Genomic DNA, 10,969 nt, shown 5'->3' with positions numbered 1-10,969 from the left:
GCTAACAAACACAAATTTTAAAAAATCATAAATAACACTGTTTTAATTCAGTGACCCTCTCTCTATGAACTGATAAATTAATTTTCAAATTTTATAGATATTTATTCATGAGAATCCATGTAGCTATACTTTTTAGTGCCACACAGCATTTCATTTGATGATTACACAAAATTTTTCTTCATTTCTTCAGTTCCCAATGCTAGGAAAATACTGGAAAAAGTCACACTGATGCTCTTTTTTTTTCTGCATTCCAGTTTTTTTATTATTTTTTATTTTATTAATTACACTTTATTCATTTTGTATCCCCCAATAAGCCCCTCCCTCCTCCCCTCCCAATCCCACCCCCCCTCCTCCCTCTGCATGCATGCCACTCCCCAAATCCACTGATAGGGGAGGTCTTCCTCTCCTTTCTGATCTTAGTCTATCAGTTCACATCAAAAGTGGCTGCATTGTCTTCTACTGTGGCCTGGTAAGGCTGTTCCCCCCTCAGGGGGAGGTGATCAAAGAGCAGGCCAATCAGATTATGTCAGAGTCAGTCCCTCTTCCCATTACTATGTAACCCACTTGGACACTGAACTGCCATGGGCTACATCTGTGCAGGGGTTCTGGGTTATCTCCATGAATAGTCCTTGGTTGGAGTATGAGTCTGGGAAGTTCCCTGTGTTCAAATTTTCCTGTTCTGTTGCTCTCCTTGTGGAGACACTGGCCTCTCCAGCTCTTACTATGTCCCACTTCTTACACAAAATTCCATTCACTCTGCCCATCAGTTGACCATCAGGCTCAGCATCTGCTTTGATAGTCTGTAGGGCAGAGGCTTTCAGAGGCCCTCTGTGGTAGGTTCCTAGTTTGTTTCCTATTTTCTTCTTCTGGCTTTCAGAAGCCCTCTGTAGCAGGTTCCTAGGTTGTTTCCTGTTTTCTTCTTCTTCTCATGTCCATCCTCTTTGCCTTTCAGGGTGGGGATTGACCGTTTTAGTTAGGGTCCTCTCTCTTGCTTAGTTTCTTTAGATGCACAGATTTTAGTGGGTTTGTCCTATGTTGTATGTCTATATGAGTGAGTATATACCGTGTGTGTCTTTTTGCTTCTGGGACAACTCACTCGGTGATCCTTCCCAGGTCCCACCATTTACCTGCAAATTTCATGATTTCCTTATTTTTCATTGCTGAGTAATACTCCATTGTATAGATGTACCACAGTTTCTGCATCCATTCTTCAGTTGAGGGGCATCTGGGTTGTTTCCAGCTTCTGGCTATTACAAATAAAGCTGCTACAAACATGGTTGAGCAAATGTCCTTACTGTGTACTTGAGCCTCTTTTGGATATATGCCTACGAGTGGTATGGCTGGATCTTGAGGAAGCGCTATTCCTAGTTGTCTGAGAAAGCGCCAGATTGATTTCCAGAGTGGTTGTACAAGTTTACATTCCCACCAACAGTGGAGAAGGGTTCCCCTTTCTCCACAACCTCTCCAGCATGTGTTGTCACTTGAGTTTTTTATCTTGGCCATTCTCATGGGTGTAAGGTGAAATCTCAAGGTTGTTTTGATTTGCATTTCCCTAATGGCTAATGAGGTTGAGCATTTCTTTAAGTGCTTCTCTGCCATTTGATATTCCTCTGCAGAGAATTTTCTGTTTAGCTCTGTTCCCCATTTTTTAAGATGCTATCTTTTTTCCATTGTATGGTTTTGACGTCTTTGTCAAAGATCAGGTGTCCATAAGCGTGTGGGTTTATTTCTGGGTCCTCTGTTCGGTTCCATTGATCCACTATTCTGTTTCTATGCCAGTACCATGCAGTTTTTAAAACTGTTGCTCTATAGTACAACTTAAGATCAGGGATGGAGATACCTCCAGAAGATCTTTTATTGTAGAGGATTGTTTTAGAAATTCTGGGTTTCTTGTTATTCCATATGAAGTTGAGAATTTTTCTTTCCAGGTCTGTAAAGAATTGTGTTGGTAATTTGATGGGAATTGCATTGAATCTGTAGATTGCTTTTGGTAAGATGGGCATTTTTACTATATTAATCCTGCCAAGCCATGAGCATGGGAGATCTTTCCATGATGCTCTTTTTATATGTATGTTTGAGATTTTTCCTAGTGTGTTTACCTGTCATTGGAATTGCTGGATTGATGTGTTTCTTTATTCTGCACTTATCAGTTACCTCCAGATTAGACTGAGTGGTTATATTAGGTCAAATTTATTACCAGCTTCAAAAAAATTATTAAGATTGTGGTTTAGTATGTGACCTCTTGGCTTTCTGTTATTACACCATGCCATGACAGATTTATTTAAATTAAATTTTTATATTTTATATTAATTATAGTTCATTTACTTTGTATCCTAGCTGTAGCCCTCTCCCTTATTTCTTCCCAACCCCACCCTCCTTCCCTCATCTCCTCCCATTTCCCTCTCCAAGTCCACTGATAAGGGAGGTCCTCTTCCATCTGACCCTAGGTTATCTGGTCTCATCAGGACTGGTTGCATTGTCCTCCTCTGTGGCCTGGCAGGGCTGCTCCTCCCTTAGGGTGAGGGTGGTCAAAGAGGCTGCCACTGAGTTCATGCATGACAGACTCTTAATTTTCTGGAACCATAAGGAAGATAAATTCTTTATTCCAATAGTATTTTTGTCATTGTGTTTTATCACAGCAACAGAAAATTAGCTGACAGAGTTGGTAAACAGTATAGAAGATACAAAAGACACAGATGAAGAGAATTCATAGGTATAAGGCTCAATATTTTATTTATATTTTAGATTGTTGTACTTATTTTTACATGGAAAATTAAATATTAAGTAAACATTTTTCAGTACATGGTTTCTCTATAGCTTTGGCTCTCCTGAAACTCACTACATAGACCATGCTCTCTTCATACTCAGAGATCTGCCTGCCTCTGCCTCTCAAGCTCCAAGACTAAAGTCATGCACAATTACCACCTGGCTATTAAGGGAAATTTTTACAGTCACACTTTAAGTTTTTTAATTAAAATCTAATTACAACATTTCCCCCTTCCCTTTCTTCCCTCTACCCCCTCCAATGTTCCTCACTCTGTCTCAATTTGATGAGTTCATGGTAGTGTAAATAAGAATGGGTCCCATAAGCTCATGTATTTGAAAGTTTAGTCACCAGGGAGTAGTACTATTTGTGAAGGATTAGGTGACGTGGCCTTGTTGGATTCTCTCTCTCAACTTGTAGATTAGGATATAATCCTCTTCTATTTTCTTAGCACCATGCCTGCCTGCCACCATGCTCTTTGCCATAGTGACAGTAGACTAAGCCTCTGAAACTATAAACAAGCCACAATTAAATGCTTCCTTTTATAAGAGTTGTCTTGGTCATGGTGTCTTTTCACAGCAATAGAATAGTAACTAAGATAATATATAAACACATAAATATGTAAATACAATCTACCAAGTCTACCTCATGTTGCTTATGTGTATATTATCTCAGAACTGACCAATTTGTATCTAATATCCTTGATATAGGCTATTCTTCTCTCTCTCAATAGTCACTTGGTGCATATAGTTCTTTGTCTAGGGGCCACTACAACTGTAACTTCTGTGTTAACATGTATATTGGTACTGCCATTGTTCAGGTCTTGTTTAGGCAGCCATACTGAGAAAGTATAGTGAGTGTAGCTTATCTGTCATTTCTAGAAGATACACTTTCACAGTCGACTTCCTGTTCTGACTCTTACAGTCTTTCCACCCTTCTTCCTCAATGTTCCTTCAGTCTTAAGCACCAGAATTGTACTGTAACTGTATCTATTGAGGCTGGCCTTGCTCCACCATGACTTTTGGTGGTTTTCTTTGATGTTATCCATTTGCTGAAAAGAGAAGCTTCCTAAAAAAGGGATAAGAGATACAAGTATTTGCAAATTTCATTATTCCTCTTTTCTTTACAACTGGATAATAGTACATGGTGTGTATATACCACACCTTCATCATTATCTATTCATCTGTTGAGGACACTTAGTTTATTTCCATTTCCTAACTATTGTGAATAAAGTGGCAAACATATGTATCACATCACAAATCTGCATGCCATCTTTGCCCAGAGACCATACTAATCTTCTCAATATTGTTATAATTTCAATATCGGTACTTCCAAAACTAGCATAGACACAGTGTTTTAAAATAAGTTGGTCTATCTCAAAAAGTTATATAGTCAAGATAATCCTACTTCAAATTTCAGCACAGTTTTTTTTAATAATTAAATTTATTTTTATTAATTACAGTTCAGCACAGTTTTAACATGGAACTGGAAGGGATGATTATAAAATTTATGTAAAAGAGCCAAACGCCAAGGGAAAATGTGAAGGAGAAACTGAGTTGCATATCCTACCAGATATAAAGGGTTTTTTTTGTTATAAAATCATATTGATTGCCATTGTTTGTTATTGGTTATAGCGATGATGAATAGGCTAAGTCAGTTGATTTTTTAAAATGGCTGTTAAGACTGGAGAGAGGAATCTGTCTATAAAGTGCTTGTCATGAAACCCTGAGTACCTAATTGAATCCCCAGAGCATTAGCATAAAGGATCATTTTCTTGGGACTAAACAAAGCAGACAGTGCAGTAAGTTAATTAGTTCAGATTATAAACTCTTGAAGCCCACCCTTAGTGTCTCACTACTTTACTATTTTCAGCAAGACCACATCTTCTAATAGCCATCACCATCATCACCATACAGTGCCACCAACTAGTGACCAGCTATGCAAATACTGGAGCCTATAGAAAACATCTGTCATTAAACCACCATTTCCATTCCCTGTCTACTCTAGCCTTAATGGCCAAATCATAAAGCAAAATGACTTTAGTAAAACTTTCAAAGTCCCCTAGTCTTTCCTAGCTCCCCTTTGAACTTGTTGGCAATGGCCTTGAAGGTAAGAAAATAAGACTTCTTGACCATCCAGAGAACAACCACTCAAAGAAAACAAGCTTCTCTACCCTGAAGTGGAAGATTACAGGCCCAGAAATAGACAAAACAAAGTGTGACAGCAGGAAATACATGGCACCTGGAAACACCCAGCCTTCAATTCCTGTGAGACTATGCACTAAAGGCTCAAGCAAGGAGGGTGGATATGTTGGGACATTTCATAAACACCAGCACTGGTCAGCCTGACCTTCAGTAATGTTCCACTGTTTTCCTGAGCAAGGGTGGGTGGGCTTTGTAGCTGGTGTAATATGTTGGCCTGCAGTAGGATCTGGGGTGGGGGTAGAGCATTGCAGAAGCTTGGACTGTGAGCAAGGTGGGATCAGGGCTGTTAGGGAAGATCCTGAGGAGGAACTAGGCCTGTACCCCAGAGCCTGATCCTATATATTCTAGCACCTTCAGCTATGAGAATCTATAGGAGCAGTGAGTCTTGAAGGGAATTCTTGACAGACTCCTGAGTAAGTAGAGTCTGGACAAAGATGACAGAAAAGCATCCAAAGATTGTAAGATAGAAAACTCAGAGCAGTCCAAGAAAAAAAAAATTACCACATGGCTGAAGTATATTGCGCCCCTGTGAGTTCCATAGCTGGGCATAGCAGTGGGTTGTATTTTTTCAACTTCATCTGCAATAAATGTATGGGGTTTTCAATCTCTGGCAGTTGTCTGGATGGATAACACAGGGTACAAGCTGATATTAGAGAAGAAACAATTTCAATGATCTAAAGCAAGGGGAGTGGACTTGAATCTGTGCTGGCAAATGAAATGGAAAGCGAACTAGAAAAGATCATACTGAATGAGGTTACCCAGAACCAGAAAGACACTCATGGAATATACTCACTAATAAGCAGATATTAGCCATATACTAGACGATAGCCATGCTAAAATGTAAACCTAAAGAAGCTAAGCAACAGGAAAGCTGCCTTCTTCTTCTTCAGAAGGCAAACAGGATAGACACTAGAAGCAGCAGAAGAGAGGGAAAAGGACAGGAGCCTACAATAGATGTCCTCTGAATGACTCCACCCAGCAGGGGACTGAAGCAGATTTAGAGACTCATACTCAAACTTTGGGCAGAGCACAGGGAGTCTTATGAAAGAAAGGGTGGAATCGAAGGACCTGGAGGCGACATTAGCTCAAAAGAGACCAAAAAAAGCCAGCAAATCTGGGACCAGGGCGGTCCTCTAGAGACCAAGGACCATATATGGAGAGGACCTAGACCCCTGCTGAGATGCAGCACAGAGGCAGCTCAGTGTCTATGTGGGTTTCCTAGTAAGGGGAGCGGGGGCTATCTCTGACATGAACTTGGTTACCTGCTCTTTGATCACTTCCCCCTGGGACTGTGGCCTTGCCACCCCACAGAGGAAGAAGATCCAGGTAAGCAGTCCTGATGAGAGTTGATAAGCTAGGGTCAGATAATAGAGGAGGAGGACTTACCCTTTCAGTGAACTATAGGAGGAGGATAATGGGAGAAGAGGGATAGAGGGTAGGACTGAGAGGAGATGAGCTACAATCAGGATATAAAGTGTGAAAAATAAAAATATAAAAATGTGGAAAGCTAAAAATGGAGGTGGAATGAGAAGGCAGGAAAAAATAGCAAAGATCTGCATGCTTGGTAAGAAATGGGAAGAACAAGGAGTTGAGGCTATAACCTCCTCAGCTATGAGTTAAACACTGAATGATAGCCTTATTTGCAATGGGGGTACCTAAGATATGGACAACATGTAATGTTTCAGAGACAGAATATGTGAGATGCTCTCAGAGACTAATCCCTGAGAATTAGGACCCCAAACTTATATGAGAAACAGTTATATTAAGAAGCTCATGTCCTATCATAGGGGAAAGGAACCAACCCTATGGATTTCCTGCATGAGGTTTCAGCAGCACAGTGAATTCTGAGAATGAGTGAGGGCACGAATGGAAATAGGTGAGAAAACAAAGTCAGTAACTAAAGCTTCTCACCTTAGTTTTGAAGAGCTTTATAGACTACATCATTGCCAGAACAAGTACACACCAAGAGTGATAAGCCAGTGCTCACAGCCCTAGTGCCATTGAAGCCAATACTGGAAACAAAACAAAGCAAAAACAAGCTTTAATACTGTAAGATCACCATGTCTGTTCCTCTAAACTGGTAGTAGAGAGAAATGTATTGGTCCTGTGAATAAGATGAAACAAGAGGAAATAGCATCTCGGTTCTAACTGGAGTTTTTTTGTCCGTGTTGGTGGTTTAGAGTTCAATGACTACCCTTCTAGTTGAGGTCCACAAGGCACTCTTCTAGTTCATGTTATGCCCTTTAGAGATGTTAATTTTGCCAGTTACTCATGGTTAACATTAAATGCTGTTAAGCACCTGCTTATGGGCTTCATTTTTGAGGACAACCTGAGGAAAGAACTTAGGTCTGCCACACCAGAAGCCAATACTAGCTTCACATAGTCCATGAACTAGTCCTAAACTGAGATATCAGAAGGACCAGAAGTAGATATTTCTTATGACACATTTCCCAGCAAGTGTTCAAATAACAGAATTTATATGAGACATTTCTCATTCAAACAAACACATTTCACTCCCTGAGTCCCATAGGCCTCATGGCCATATCATAATACAAAATGAACTTAATCTAACTTTAAAAGTTTCCACATTCTTTCACAATCTCACCAATGTTTAAAAGTCTTAAGTCTTTTCTGAAATTCAAAGCAATTTCTTAATTGTAACCTACTGTAAAGTCAAAAGCAAACTACAAAATTTTAATATGTAATATAATGGCATAGAATATGCCACTCAAAAGGGGAAGCATGAGGACATAAGGAGGGAATACGGTACTCCAAGCAAGACAGAGTTTCATCAACAGGCGAAATTTCAAATCCTGCATCTCTATGTCTAATTTCAAAGATCTGAGGTCTGAGGTGGTTCAATCCCTCCATTTGCCACCTGCAAAACCCACCCCCTCTTTAGGCTGGTTCTACTTTCTGTGTGCAGTTTTCCCTGGCAGGTGTCTTATGGCTCTGGCATCTCCAGCATCTTGGGATCCTCCACTGAAATCTAAGCTACACATTCAGAACTTCATGAAGTGGACTCTTGGGCCACCTGCCCAATGTGTCTAGGACTTATATGCTGGAATTTTCCTGCCACTGGATGACTGATCTCAACAGGTCTGAAATGATGGAAGAAGATCCATGACTCCTTCACTCCTGTCCGTTAAGTCTCTAAAGCTATCATCATGTGGATGATACTGCCAAGTTTTATAGCCAGCTTGGGATTCCCTGCTGCACAATAACATTAGCAACACCTTTTTAAGTTACTATTTTAGGAGCAGAAAACTCCTTAGATCTTTTTACAGTTTGGAAAAGGCCCTACAGTTGGATGGAGGCTTCCCCTGAAAGTACCCTTGCCTTCATTCTAGATCTGAACAAGTATACTCTTCTTGAGTGCACTAAATTCCTTATCTTTTTCAGCACAACACTTGGCTCCAACATTAAGCTTCCTAGTGCTTTTTAATATCTTCAAACTGTATACTTTTTTCTGCACCACTTGCTCTTTTTCATGGTAGTCTTGTGTAAGCTACTAATAATAACCCTAACATCAATTAAATATTATGCTGCCTTGAAATTTTCTCCACCAAATAAATCTGCACATATGTAATTTATCCTTGGGAATGTTGTTAGGACAAGGACAGAAGCCAGTTATATTCCTTTCAAAAATACCACAGGAATGGCTTCTAACAAAGTTACTAATATTGTTCATTTCTGAAAACCTCTTGAGCTTTGCCTTCACAGTCCTCATTGCTCTCAGCACTACTATCTTCCAAGTTACTACTAGGATGGCCCCTTAAGCTCTGCTTACATTACTCACCTAAAAGATGCTTCAAATACACCTGCTTTTAAGCTTTAATTTGACTTGAATTTGCTCATTTTGTCAACAGAGAAAACCTAAGAGCTATTATTATATTTTATAAATAAATTACAGGATATTCTCAGTAGTCAAAGCTGACCTAAAGCTTACTTTGTAGACCATTGGTAGTCTTGATTCCTCCTGCAGGCTTTACAGGTGTGAATCATTGTGAACTATCATGGCCTATTTGCTAATCTTTATGATCATTAGTTGTTGAGTTCCTAAAACATAGTTCTGCTATGTATAACAGACTGGCCCGAAACTCACTATGTATTCAAGGTTGCCTTCAAACTCCTTATCCTCTTACCTCTTCCTCCAAAACCGCGAGTTTGGATTACAATTGTGTAGCAGATGTCTCTCTCTCTCTTCCCCATCCTCTCCTTCTCTCCCTTCTTCCCTCCTCCTTTCTTTTTGGATGTGTATCGTATGCACATTTGTCTGCTTGTATGTAGGACAAATGGAGGCCAGTTAATTTTTTAGGATAAAATCTATATTTTTAACACATATATGTATGTAAGTATGTATGTATGTATGTATGTATGTATGTATGTTTGTATGTATGTATATACATATGTGCACTGCTCCTGAAGATTAGTAAAATGTGTCTTATCCTCTGGGATTGCAGTTACAGATATTTGTGAGCCACCATGTGACTACTTGGAATTGAACCCAGATCTTCTGGAAGAGCAGCCAGTGCACTTAACCACTGAGACATCTCTCTAGCTTCTAAATCTTATTTTAGATTAGGTCTCTAACTGAACCTGAAGTTACTGTTTGCCTGGCTAGTTAATCATTTAGCTCCTGAGATTCACTGTCTCTACCCCAGGGGTTGTAAATACACACTCATGCCAGGCTTTTTATGTGAGTGTTGGGAATTTGACCTAAGGCTCTCTTGCTTTCTTAGCAGCTGCTCTTATTCATGGGGACTGAGCCTTGTCCCCAGCCCCTACTTTGTTAATATTTTAAGATTTGTGAAAACCTGTTTATCAAAAATTCAGAATGCTCAGACATATTTTTATTATTTATTATCATTATTCTTAAATAAACTTATATGAGAATTCATAAATAACTTTGATGTTTTTTACTTCTTGAATATTTAGAATTAATAAAAATACTTGGAGCATCATCTGAAATTTGTTTTCTTTGACTTTTAGGATTGTTTGATTAAAAATTAAAAATTTTAGTAGTTAATTATTCATTTTAGCTTCCACTCTTATCATGAGCCAATTTGGGGAAACTAAATAAGCTTTAAATGATATAATTTTTATCAGTTCTAAAAATAAGTGTTTATGGTACTTACTTGCAATTTAAAAAGTTCTATGGATGATTAGGTATTTCCCCTTAGCCTTGTTTTACCTTTTATTTTTTTTTTCAGTATTAACCAGTTTTATTAAAAACTGGAACATTTTCTAATGCTTTAAGCTGGCTTACATTTGATGATGTCAATTTTTTCATTGTCATTTTATTCATATGATTGTATACTGTTATTACAATTTTATATTTTATTTTATTTTATTTTTTGAGTCAGGGATATCCATGGCTTCTTTGGAAGTCACTATGTAGATCAGGCTGGCCTTAAACTCACAAAGATCTGTATTCCTCTGCATCCTGTCTATTGGAATTAAAGGCATGCACCAACATGATGGTTTGATTTTTTTTTTTTTTTAGCTTCCTAGAATAAACCCATAACTTATGTATTTTCAGTATTTTAAAAATTGGAGTTAGTTCTACATTTCTGCCCATACTTCCTCAACTGGCATAAGTGCTTTCACTGTGCGATGATTTTCAGGAAGTTTTCATTTCCTTTGCCAATGTGGGTGCACATATGCAAACACACGTGTGTGCATGTGCAAGTGAAACCCAGAAGTCAACCTTGAATGTTGTTTTTATGGAGTCTTAGACCTTGTTTTGAGATAGGTTTCCTCCTATCCCCCTGACCAAAGCTCTCACTATAGAGCACTGGCTGGCCTGTAGCTTGCTGTGTAGACCAGGCTGATATTGAACTCTCGGAGATCCACCTGTCTCTGTCTCTTGAGTGCTGGGATTAAAGAACTGTGCCAACATCTCTATCTTGAGACAGAGTTTCTAGAATTAAAGATCCAGACCTATATCTAGACCTATTTTCGGACAATCAGTTGAACTTAATCCATTTATACTAGATCA

At 38.9% G+C, this 10,969-nt stretch overlaps 1 non-coding gene across 1 annotated transcript; it reads right to left on the bottom strand.

Moving 5' to 3' along the window:
* Nucleotides 1-4,001: 4,001 nt before the first annotated feature.
* Nucleotides 4,002-4,108, bottom strand: LOC132650189 (U6 spliceosomal RNA). Its single transcript, XR_009588581.1, has one exon. It is a non-coding gene; the product is annotated as a U6 spliceosomal RNA (small nuclear RNA).
* Nucleotides 4,109-10,969: the final 6,861 nt, after the last annotated feature.

The sequence above is a fragment of the Meriones unguiculatus genome, chromosome X (genome assembly GCF_030254825.1).
Source record: "Meriones unguiculatus strain TT.TT164.6M chromosome X, Bangor_MerUng_6.1, whole genome shotgun sequence".
In the NCBI taxonomy this organism is placed as follows: domain Eukaryota; kingdom Metazoa; phylum Chordata; class Mammalia; order Rodentia; family Muridae; genus Meriones; species Meriones unguiculatus.
This window is presented reverse-complemented; position numbering and strand designations above follow the sequence as displayed.